Genomic DNA, 13,642 nt, shown 5'->3' with positions numbered 1-13,642 from the left:
ATTAGTCAGGGCATCAAAGGTTATAGGGAGAAGCCAGGGCAGTGGGGCAGAGTAGGAAAATGGATACGTTCAGGGAATATTCGATGGGCTGAATAGCCTATTCCTGCTCCTATGTCTTATAGTCTCATGGTCTTTTTGGATAGAAGAATGACAAATGAGCCCATAGCCTTGCAAAAGGAGCCATAAGAAAGAGATTACATGCTTTGAGAAGGATTTTGTCTTCATTTTTACATCCACTTTCGTCACGATTGTATCGAATCTATTTTTTTCACTTGTTCAAGTAAAGAGAACAAAGACATTCCATTCAAATTCATTCTTTTCTGTTTTGCAGAAACCCCATTACTTTTAAACCAATCAAGTGCGAAAAAAATCTCAGGCCTTCATTCACCTGCCCTTTAATCAGAATGCTCCAAGCCCTAATTTATGTGATTGGTCTATTGTGAGCTAATGAAGGGGATAAAAGGGTTGCTTGGAATGCAGACATGATGAAGAAATACCAGGTCAGCATCTGGAGACCATCCAAAACTAAACCCATAATCCCACAAGTTGAAGTGTAATGTTGGATACAGCAAACAGAAAGCTTTAAAAGGAAACAAATGACCTCATACTCCTTGCTCTGCGAGAAGGTGTTGAAATAGCAATCACTGAAAGGCGTTATTTTATGAAGAAAGGGTTGTCTGATTGATTGGTTACAGGGATGTGACTCTGAGTTTACTGTCAGAGATTGGCAACAAATGAGCTTCCATGTTTTTAAATGGGTGGTGCAGTAATATATTAGGGCTGTGCATCAGATTTAATGATCCAACTGAATTTCCACTGTAAAGCAGACAAGTTCTGTGAGAGTGCGTAGAAACACGAGCAAGACAAAATGCTTTCAACACGATTAATTTGCTCTGTTCCTGCAAACTTCAGTTGATATCCTATGGCAATTACTTTAAACTGATTTATTGATCAAGCACTGCCTCCTTTCATCAAAGCTCCTGTTGCTTTGATCCCAGAAAAGGTAGAAAAGCAAGATTTCAGATTGGAAAAATATCATAAATCTTTCCCCCTGCCTGCATTATTTTTCCACCCTGTCGAGCACGTGCCATCGATGTCACAGGGTGCAGAGGACAGACAGCTGGGCAGAACATCATCATGGGGCTCACGTTTGGGAAGCATGGTTAGCATAGCGGTTAGCACATCGCTATTACAGTGCCAGTGGTCCAGGCTCGAATCCAGCGCTATCTGTAAGGAGCTTGTACATTCTTCCTGTGTTTGGGTGGGTTTCCTCTGGGTGCTCTGGTTTCCTTCTATCCTTCAAGTGTGTTCGGGGATTGTTGGTAAATTAATGTATTTGTTGAGACATGGGCCAGAAGGGACTATCACCACACTGCATGACTACATTTAAAAAAATGTAATACTGATTCCAGAATTGATGCAAAAAAAAACAAATAACATAGCAATAGAAACACTAAAAGGCACAGAAATTTGTTACAATCACAAATACGTACATGTGAAACCAGCAAGTAGTAAATAATATTTCACTTACCTTGATAAGAGGTATACTGATTAGGGTGAAATGGGAAATTAGGGTGTAAGTTCTTGGGAGTCGCTAACTCAGAAGATCATTTTTGGACCTAACATACTGATGGCATCATGAAGAAAGCATATCAGTGCCTTTACTTCCTCAGGAGTTTGCAGAAGTTTGGTATGACACCAGAATCCCTGACAAATTTCTACAGATCTATGGTGGAATATGTACAGACCGGGTGCATCACAGTCTGGTATAGGGACACCGATACTCCTGATTGTAAAGCCCTCCAAAGGGCTTTACAGCCCAGGACATCACAGGCAAAACACTCCCCACTATCGAGAACATCTATAAGGGACACTGCCGTCAGAGAGCAGCAGCAATCATCAAGGATCCACATCACTCAGTATGCGCTCTGTTCTCGCTGCTGCCATCATATTCCACGAAACTCACACGACCAGATTCACGCCCTCCACCATCAGATTCCTCGACAACAAACTCAATCAGGGACTCATTTAAGGACTCTTACTTGTGCACTTTATTGATTTTTTTAAAAATTCTCTCTGTGTGGCACAGTTTGTTATCTGTTTACAGTTCTTTAATTGTTTATACGTATACGCTGTGTAGCTTTTTATTTGCACTACCAATTAGTGGTAATTTTGCTGCTCCCAGAGGGAAAAGAATCTCAGGGTTGTATGTGATGTCATATATGTAGTCTGACAATAAATCTGAAATGGTTTATTTTGACCCATTCATATATTACATTATTTGAAAGATGTTGAGCTAGTCCAGATGTCTGCTACCAATAAGCCAGGCTTGGCTTTCCGAGGAATGTTAATGAGAGTCTTATTTGCGGCTGGGTCATATACAGTGATTTACATCAAGTTGCATAAAGGTCACACCATAAAATCATCTATTTGGACCAACCAGCCAGTGTCACCATTCACCATATACTTGGGAGAGCAGTTCTAATCAAGTTTACTTACCCAGTCCTCGTATTCCTTCAGCCTCCTTATTCACCTTAGTCAATTTCATCTGGAAACTGAACATCACTCCAGCCTCATCCACTGACCTGGGAAGAGAATTTAACCCCAGCTTTCTGTCAAAAGAGAACTATTGCTCATTGCATTACTGGTGACCATTGTCTCTGGGATTTTCTTTTCTAACCATATGATAAAATCCTCTTGATATTCTGCTGACGCATTTCTCGCTAGGAGTAGATTTTATCGTAACGTCATTGATTATATCAATGATATCCACCTAGAAGTCAGAAAATTTTAAGTTCCTCCCTGTATGAAGTGTTGGTGTCCTTACTATTCAGATTGGGCATTAAACTGAGGCAATGTCTGCCTGTTTAATGCAACAGATTGTGGAGTTAATACTTAAAGAACCATGAATATTTTGGTGTCCTGAACAACATTCTCCCCATCAAAACAAATTACAGTGATCTTAAAACGATCGGAGGATCAAGGGCAAAGCCTGCCTGTATTTCCGATCTGTGCTTTCCATTGACAGATGAGAATCGTTTGACCAGTAAAATTCTTTTAATTGTGATTCATCTTCTTTCCTGTGTATGGACCTTGATTTTTGCATGCAGTTAAGTTTTTAGGATAATTGATATTAAAAAGGAGATATAATCAAAAGTGACGGAATTCTTTGATTCATCTCTCTGATGTTACAAAACGCTGCCCACTTACATTTTAACACATATTGTTACCCTAAATACTTTGTGCTCACATGAACATTTTTCTGCATGTTGTCAACAGTCAGGATTCTGCCTTGCAACTTTTCAGAATATGGGCAGTGCAGTTAGTGCAACGCTATTGCACTAAATCTCTTGGTGCCTGCCACATTGACCACCGCCAGTGGGCTGATATCGCCTCAAACCGTGCATCTTGGCGCCTCACAGTTTGGCGGGCAGCAACCTCCTTTGAAGAAGACCGCAGAGCCCACCTCACTGACAAAAGGCAAAGGAGGAAAAACCCAACACCCAACCCCAACCAACCAATTTTCCCCTGCAGCCGCTGCAACCGTGTCTGCCTGTCCCGCATCGGACTTGTCAGCCACAAACGAGCCTGCAGCTGACGTGGACTTTTACCCCCTCCATAAATCTTCGTCCGCGAAGCCAAGCCAAAGAAGAAGATTGCAGCACCGGAGACTGGGGTTTGAATCTGGCGCTGGCTGTAAGGAGTTTGTGTGTTTTCCCTGTGACCTGCGTGTGCTTCCTCTCACTGCTTTGGTTTCCTCCTAGCCTCCAAATTGGTTGATTGGATGTAATTGGGCAGCACGAGTTTCATTGCCCAAAAGGGCTTTCTACCATGCTGTATCACTAAAATTAGACTTTTAAAATTTGGAAGAATTCTTCCTGTTATCCTGCACAATGGAGCAATACTGGAGCAGGGTGAGAAAAAAAGAGTTGGTGAAACAACTGTACATAATGAATATTACAGGTTAAGTCTATCAGGGGTCTCATCTGCTGTAGTGAGCGACATGGCAATAGTTGGAGCTCTGCCGTTGCCCTGTTAACAATTTGTTGAGGGGTGGGGACAGGTGGGTGATAAAGGAGAGTGATGCTGGTACATCATTGATGACAACAATGACCAGGGGTAGGGAGTGGTCAGCTTCAGGTTCTGGGACCCCTAAGATTGAAGTGGGTGGGTTTGTGGAGAGTCGGTGGTGGTCAGGGAGGCCACTGATAGTGCCAGGTCCTGGATCGAGACACTGTCTTTGCACTGTCAGGGAAGGCAACGTAGGCCTACTTGGAGTTAGTGTGGAGAAGGTGGACCATCTCTACCAGTGGGTCAGTCTAAGATTGCCTGACCTGCTTCCAGAGCAGGTCTGATCCTGGGGAGTTCAGCCAGGTGGGCAGCATAGTCCCTGACGCAGGCTTCTTAGGGATAGAAAACATTCATTCATGAGGCTTATTGTTGGTGGCTGTGCATAAGTGACCAGGTGGAGTGCATTTGGGAGGACTTGCCATTGGGAGATGGTGAGACCCTGTGACCTCAGTGCCAGGAGGATGGTCTTCCAGATTGTGGCATTCTCTCTTTCCACTTGCCAATTGGCCCTAGAATTGGAGCTGGTGGTCCTGCTTGTGGCAATGCCCCTGGCCAGCAGGTACTACTGCAGCTCATTACTCATGAATGATGTGTTTCACCCCACCCCACCCCAAAGAGTGTAAAGATGTTACGGAGGGTCTTGATAATTGTGGCTGTGGTCATGTCCGGATATGGGATGGAAAAGAGGAAAAAGGAGCACTCGTCGATGACAGTAAGTAAATAAACATTCTGATTGGAGGAGGGGAGGGGTCCCTTGAAATCAATGCTGAGGCACTCGAAGGGGCAGGGAGCCTTGATCAAATGCACCTTGTCTTTCCGGTAGAATAGACGTTTGCATTTGGTGCAGACCTGGCAGCTTTTGGTCATTGTCCGGACTTCCGCAATGGAGTATGCTAGATTCCAAGATTTGATAAAGTGGAAAAAATTGGTTACTCCAGGGTGGCAAAGGTTATTGTGGAGACCCTGCAGTTCTGTCCATTTGAATATTAGCACAGGTTCCTCAGGAAAGGGCATCTGAGGGTTCGTTAAGTTTGCTGGGCTGGTAGAGGATGTCATAGTTGTAAGTGGACAGTTCGATTCTCCACCTGAGGATCTTATCATTTTTGATTCTGCCCCTTTGCTTATTAAATGTGATTGCTCGTTGATCTGTGAGAAGGGTGAACCATTTCCTAGTGAGATAGTCCCTCAGTAGCGTACAGCCTCCACGATGGCCTGGGCCTCCTCAATGGAGATGTGGCAAATTTCAGGGCCTTGGAGGGTGCAAATCTTGTCCACATAGTTGGGGATCCATTGATTGTAGTATGAGAAAAAACCGAGTCATCTCTTCAGTGTTTTGAGGGTATGTGGGAGGGGTAGCTCCATCAGCGATGCATGCAGTGTGGGTCAGGGAGATGACACCGTTCTCAACCACACCATGCTGTTGGGAACACACATTTATCCTTTTTATAAGCAAGGTTCATGCATTTTGCTGCCCGGAGGAACTTGCCGAGGTTCACATTGTGATCCTGCAGGTCATGGCCACAGATGGTCACATTATCTTGGTATGAAAAGGTGGCCTGTAGATCATAGTGGTCCACCAAGCAGTCCATCTCCCACTGGAAAAGAGACCCCATCTGTGATGCCAAAGGGGACCCGGAGGAAATGGAAGAGGCAGCCATCTCCATTGAATGCCATATACTGGTGGTCTTCTTGGCAGATTGGGAGCTGGAGATATGCTGACCAGGTCAATCATGGAGAATACTTTACATTGTGCAATCTGGTTGACCATATCAGATATGCGGGGAAAGGCGTAAGCATCAAGCTGTATAAACCGGTTGATGGTCTCACTGTAGACTATGACCATCTGATTCTTATCTCAGTTCTTTACCACGATCACCTGGTCCCCCCCAAGGGTTTATTGCTAGCCTTGATGATGTCCTCACGCAATAACTGCTGAACCTTTGAATTAATGAACGCCCTATCTGCCTCACAGTACTGTCTACTCCTGGTGGCCACTGGCTTGCAATTGAGGGTAAGATTAGCGAACAGTCGGTGGGGGGGGGGGGGGGGGGGGTTGACCTTGAGGGTCGAGGGGCCACACATCACCTGCAGGGGACAGTCTGTGAACGGTTTGTTGCAAACAGTGAGGGGAGGAGGGGTCCATCAAAACGCACAGTGACTTTCTGAAGATAGCACTGGAAATCCAGCCCCAGGAGCAGAGTTGTGGCATGACGAGCAGTCTAAAGTCTTTGTACACTATGCCTCTAACAGTCAGGTTCACTGTGCAGGACCCATGGATGGCTGCCATGTATGATTTGGATGCAAGTGATATCCTCTACTTGGCAGGCCGTACTGAAAGGGACAGTCGTTCAGTGGTATTGGTGTGGATAAAGCTTTCTGTACTCCCACTTTTGGATAAACAGTTGACAAAACATACCCGTTTACCTGGATGTCCATCATGGACCTGGTGCGTGTGAATGGTGCCTCATGGTTCAGGGTGTTGGAGGCCAGTATGGATTCATTTTCTGAGTCTTATGGATGCTTACATTCCTGAGATGGCTGCCCTCAACCCCTTGTGACACTGTATGCCTAGGAAGATAGCATTTGGTGTGCAGTCAAAATTAGCACCCCCACCCCATGACTCGCAAATGGCATCGTTAATGTGCAGGGAATGGCAATTATCTGCACATGGCACTGCTAGATTTTGTTGATGGTTTGGACTGGCAAACTTTGTAGTAATGCCCCTTTTCCTGGCACCTGCAGAACACTGTATCCTAGGCAGGGCAGCCTTTCCTAGGGTGTTTACCCTGTCTGCAGAAATAGCAATTGGGGAGATCACCCGCAATGGCAGCCGAGGTCAGATCATTAGAATAGTGGGATGATGTAGGGGATCAGTCACTCAAGGAGTGGGATGATGCCCAAGATAACAGCAACCAAGTTGCCGAGTAATCATCTGAGTTCTGAAGGGCCACTTCCAGTGTATCTGTAAGTTCAATCTCCCTTTGCAGATCAAGTACCTTTGTTCCAGTAGTTATTGGCGTAGGTACCCGGAGCAGATACCTGCCATGTGCACATCTATGATGAGGTCCTCTGCATTCTGGGTGGCTCACACTCTACACAGGATACAGAGGGTCCTCTGGTACTTGGACCTTGACTCACCAGGTTTCTGTTTTCTGGTGTCCTGGAGGTGCTTGGCGTAGACCTCATTAAACTTCCTGTGTTATTGGATCGTGAAGATCTTCATAGCTGTTTGGTATGAGCTGGCATCGACGGTCATTGCGAACACTTGGGGCCTGACCCACGAGAGGAGTAATCTCAGTCAGTTACTGTCTGTGGTGATGGCATCCGTGGCGGCCACCAGGATGTTTTCAAAGTAGAGTAACCAAAGCTTGAACGTGTTCAAGGCATCTGCCAACCTAAGGTCGATATCATGCTTCTCAGGTTTCTGGTGTTCCAAGCTGTTTTGAAAATCTCTTTTAATAAAATTGATGTAAAATTAATAATCACAAAAGGCTGGGTTGTGAATCTATCAGGCATTTATTAACTAAAGACTGGAACAACCCATCAATCTCATTGACTGATCGAAGCAAAGAGAAAGGGGAACATGCAACGAGCTATTGGTAGCATTGGTCTGAGGAGGCGTGTCCACAGCAGCAGCCAATCATGGCACAATGGGTTTAGGCAACAAGGAGCAAATGAGGTACTTGCAGAATATAGAAAATGTAAGAGAATGCAAAAGTAGGAAATCAGGAAGGCAAAAGGACTTGAGGGTGCTTTGGCAGTTAATGTGAAGGTAAATCTGAAGGGTTTCTACAAGTATGTTAAGAATAAGAGGATAACGAAGGACAAAATTTGTCCCCTAGAGGATCAGAGTGGTCAACTATGTGAAGAGCCTTACAAATTGGAGGGGGGGGAGTTTTAAACCTTTTTTTGCATCAGTATTTATTCAGGAAATTGGCACAGGGCATATGGAAGGAAAGGAAGCAAATAGAAGTGTCATGAAATGTGGAGATTGAGGAGGAGGTGATTGCTGCTTTACAGCGAATAAAGGTAGACAAATCCCCTGGGCTGATTAAGGACAGTCAGCAGGACTTTGTGCATGGTAGGTCATGTTTAACAAATCGTTCAGAGTTTTTCAAGAAAGTTACCAAGAAGGTTGAAAAAGGAAAGGCTGTGGATGTTGTTTACATGGACTTTAGTGAGGCCTTCAATAAGGTCCTACATGGGAGGTTAGTTCAGAAGGTAAAGACACTAGGTATACATAGAGGGGTTGTAAACTAGATTTGAAATTGGCTGTATGTGATTGGTACCAGATGTTTGTTTCTCAGACTGAAGGCCTGTGACAAGTGATGGGCCTCAGGGATCTGTGTTGGGACCATTATTGTTTGTTGTCCATTTCATTGATCTGGATGATAACATAGTTAATTAGATCAGCAAGTTTGCTGATGGCATAAAGATAGGAGGTGGAGTGGACAGTGAGGAAGATGTTCAAAGCTTGCAGAGGGATCTGGACCAACTGAGAGAATGAGCCAGTAAATGGATGATGGGATTTAATGCATTTTAGAAGAGCAAGTCAAGGAAGGACATACACTGTGGTAGGGCATTAAGGTGTGCGGAGGAGCAAAGAGACATGGGAATACAGGTACATTGTTCCCTGAAGCTGGTGTCACAGGTGGACAGGGTTGTAAAGAAAGCTTTTGGCATCTTGGCCTTCATAAATCAAAGTACTGAGTATAAGAGTTGGGATGTTATTAAGTTATATAAGAGATTGGTGAGGCCAAATTTGGAGTATTTTGTGGAGTTCTGGTCGCCTAGCTACAGGAAGGACGTCAATAAGATTGAAAGAGTGCAGAGAAGATTTATTCGGATGTTGCTGGTTCTTCAGGAGTTGAATTGCAGAGAAAGATTAAACTTTATTCCTTAGGGCAAAGAATAACATAAACATAACATAACATAACAATTACAGCACGGAAACAGGCCATTAGGCCCTTCTAGTCCACACCGAACCAAACACCCCTTTCTAATCCCACCTCCCTGCACAATGCCCATAACCCTCCATCTTCTTCTCATCCATATACCTGTCCAACCTTTTCTTAAATAATACAATTGACTCCGCCGCCACTATTTCTCCCGGAAGATCATTCCACACAGCTACCACTCTCTGAGTAAAGAAGTTCCCCCTCATGTTACCTCTAAACCTCTGCCCCTTAATTCTTAACTCATGTCCTCTTGTTTTAAACTTTCCTCCTCTTAACGGAAATAGTCTATCCACATCCATTCTGTCTATCCCTTTCATAATCTTAAATACTTCTATCAAATCCCCTCTCAACCTTCTACGCTCCAAAGAATAAAGACCCAATCTGTCCAATCTCTCCCCATACTCCAGATGCTTAAACCCAGGCAACATTCTGGTAAACCTTCCCTGCACTCTCTCCACTCTGTTTATATCCTTCCTATAATTAGGCGACCAGAACTGCACACAGAACTCCAAATTAGGCCGCACCAACGTCTTATACAATCTCAACATCACCTCCCAACTCCTATATTCCATGCAATGATTGATAAAGGCCAGCATACTAAAAGCCTTCTTCACCACCCTATTCACGTGAGTTTCTACCTTCAGGGAACGATGTACCGTCACTCCTAAATCTTTCTGCTCTTCTGAATTCCTCAATGCTCTCCCATTTACCACATATGTCCTATTCTGATTCTTCTTACCAAAATGAAGCACCTCACACTTATCAGCATTAAATTCCATCTGCCATTTTTCAGCCCACTTTTCTAAACAGCCCAAATCCCTCTGCAATCCTTGAAAACCTTCTTCATTATCCACTATTCCACCTATCTTAGTATCGTCTGCATATTTACTAATCCAATTCACCACCCCATCATCTAGATCATTAATGTATATAACGAACAACAATGGGCCCAATACAGATCCTTGAGGCACACCACTGGTCACCGGCGTCCAACCTGACAGACAATTATCCACTTCCACTCTCTGGCCTCTCCCTTTCAGCCAATGTTCAATCCATTTGACTATCTCAAAATTTATACCTAAAGACTGCACCTTCCTAACTAACCTTCCATGTGGTACCTTATCGAATGCCTTACTGAAGTCCATATAGACAACATCCACTGCGTTACCCTCATCCACATTCCTAGTCACCTCTTCAAAAAATTCAATCAGATTGGTCAAACATGACCTTCCTCCCACAAATCCATGTTGAGTGCTCCTGATCAGACCCTGTCTATCCAGATGTTTATAAGTACTATCTCTAAGAATTTTCTTCATTAATTTACCTACCACAGACGTCAAACTTACAGGCCGATAGTTGCCAGGCTTCCTCCTTGAACCCTTTTTAAATAACGGAACCACATGCGCAATGCGCCAATCCTCCGGCACTATCCCCATATCTAATGACATTTGAAAAATTACCACCAGAGCCTCTGCTATTTCCACCTTCACTTCTCTCAATGTCCTGGGGAAGATCCCGTCTGGTCCCGGAGACTTATCCACCTTTATATTCTTCAAAAGCCTTAAAACTACACCTTTTGTAATCTCTATATTCCCCATATTTACCCAATTTGCTTTTTTTATCCCACATCTCCCAATATCCTTCTCCTTAGTGAATACTGAAGAAAAGAAACTGTTCAATATCTCCCCCATTTCTCTAGGTTCCACACACAGTTTTCCACTCTGATTTTCTAAGGGACCAATTTTGTCTCTAGCTTTCCTCTTACCATTAACATATTTGTAGAACTCTTTTGGATTAGTTTTCACCCTGCTTGCCATAGTTTTCTCGTACCTTCTTTTAGCTTTCCTAATTCCTCTCTTAAGATTCCTCTTACATTCAATGTATCTTTCAAACATCTCCTTAACTCCATGCTTCTTATATCTAATGTACGCCTCCCTTTTTCTTCGAACCAAGTTTCCAATATTCCTTGAAAACCACGGCTCTCTCAAACCTTTTGCCCCTCCTTTTAACCTAACAGGAACATAAAGCTTTTGCACTCTCAAAATCTGATCTTTAAAAGACTTCCATCTCTCTACTACATCCTGCCCATAAAACAAATTGTCCCAATGCACACCCTGCAAGTCCTTTCGCATCTCCTCAAATCTAGCTTTTCCCCAGTCAAAAACCTCAATCCTTGGCCCTGATTTCTCTCTTTCCATAATGACATTGAAGCTGATGGCATTATGATCACTGGACCCGAAGTGCTCGCCAACACTAACCTCCGTCACTTGACCCATCCCATTTGCCAACAGTAGATCTAACACTGCTCCTTCTCTGGTCGGCACCTCTACATATTGTTGTAAAAAACTATCTTGCACACATTTCACAAACTCTAACCCATCCATTCCTTTCACAGAATGTGTTTCCCAATCTATATGTGGAAAATTAAAATCTCCCATAATTACAACCCTGTGCTTATCACAAATATCTACTATCTCCCTACAGATTTGCTCCTCTAGGTCTCGGTCCCCTCCGGGTGGTCTATAATACACCCCTACAAGTGTAACCTCTCCTTTCCTACTCCTCAGTTCCACCCAAATAGCCTCCGTGGATGTGCCCTCTAATCTATCCTTCCTAGGCACCGCTGTAATATTTTCCCTGACAAGCAATGCAACCCCACCTCCTCTTGCCCCTCCGACTCTATCACACCTAAAACAACGAAACCCAGGGATATTCAGTTGCCAATCACATCCCTCCTGTAACCATGTCTCACTAATCGCTACCACATCATACTTCCAAGTATCAATCAATCAGCTCATCCACCTTTTTTACAATACTCCTGGCATTAAAATATATGAATTTCAGGGATTTCCCATTTTTTAATCCCTGTTTTCCCTCATCTTTAAGAACAACATTATTTACTTTTCCTGCCAATTGCCCTTCATCTTCTTCCAGAGCATTTCCCTTCTCTATCACCTGCCCATCCATATTCAAATACTTACTACAATAAGGCGAGATTTGATAGAAGTTTACAAAATTATGACGGGTACAGAGAGTAAATGTGAGTAGGCTCTTTCCACTGAGATTAGGAGAGATAAATACGAGAGGACATGGCTTTAGGGTGAAAGGGGAAAGGTTTAGGGGAAACATTAGTTGGAAGTTCTTCACTCAGAGAGGTGAGAGTGTGGAATTAGCTGCCATCTGATGTGGACTTAATCTTGCGTTTTAAGAATAAATTGGATTGATACATGGATGGGAGCAGTCTGGAGGGTTATGGACGAGCTGAATAATGGTTGCCACAGACTAGAGGTGCTGAATGGCCTGTTTTCTGTGCTGTAGCATATTATGGTTTCATTATGCCTGTATTTCTTAAAGTGAGATGTGCATTGAAACCAACCACAGCTGGAAATTTTCAACCAGCTTAAGAGTGATGGTAGCCTAGCCCAGGAACACTTAATTAATTTCACTGATTCTAATTTTGAGATTCCAGCAAAAACACTAATATTTCAGTAAAAACTCCTTGATATTCAGGAACTAGGAAGATAGTGGTGGTGGATAAAGGGTATATAACAGAAATTGAATGGAGTCACAGCTCACCACCCTTGGGGAGCGGAGTCACAGCTCACCACCGCGCCCCTCCACCCTCCCACATGTTCCAACCACCCAAGTCTGACTGTTGTTTAAGGTTCATTTTACAATCCTACATCTGTGAACTCCGGTCCTAAGATGGTATTGTCTGTGTCCAGCAGCGACCACAGACTCCGGGGAAGCAGAGAACTGGCGCAGGGCACTAGAAAACTTGAAGACCATGCTCCATTTGAGAAGTAGAGATGATGACCCATACGTCAGTGATCATAGTGGCAGACCAGCGAGGGGCTCTGAGACTGAAGAACATGCAGGAGGCTAGCTTCTCGTGACTTGAGGTGAGGAACCTAGCACCCTAGGCTGAGGACTACTGGACACTGGCTTGAGACTACCTGAAGGGGTACCAGTTATTGGAACTGAGATGTGAGAGGGTACCAAGAGCACTGAGAGCTTCCTGATCATGTGAGAGGTTCTGATCTGGAGCTTGGATAGCCAACTGGTTTGGGCTAGAGACTGTGTGGCTATGTAGGCTGCAGGAGGGCTGGAGGTGAATCCAAGGGACACTCAGTAAGGAGGACTCTCTTTTCTCTTTCTCTGACTGAAAGGAGCGCCAGGCAATTTCTGCTGATGGCAAATCTTTAACTGCCTTATGGTCGACTAAGGGAAACTTTGTGTAATATCACATTTTCTGTTATTGCATGGTAATAAAAGAATTTTGAATCTATAGAGAGATCAATGGCAGAATCAATGTCCTGAGACCTTGGCTTAAAATGTTTCATGACTTCACAGATCTAGTTAAAGTCAGTACAATATTTACTAGTCCCAGATGTCAAGAACTGCACTACTGAACTCTCAAACTTGAGTTCAGGTTTCAGATTTATTGTCAGAGTACATACATACATGACATCACATACAATCCTGAGATCCTGTGGGACAGGCAGAATTACCGTTTATTAGTAGTACAGAAAAACTATGCATCGTATACATGTAAACAAATAAAGAATTGTAAACGGATAACGAATGTAAACAAACTGGCTGGGCAATACAGA

This window comes from Narcine bancroftii, chromosome 3 (genome assembly GCF_036971445.1).
Source record: "Narcine bancroftii isolate sNarBan1 chromosome 3, sNarBan1.hap1, whole genome shotgun sequence".
Lineage (NCBI taxonomy): Eukaryota > Metazoa > Chordata > Chondrichthyes > Torpediniformes > Narcinidae > Narcine > Narcine bancroftii.
Note: the sequence above shows the minus strand (reverse complement) of the source record.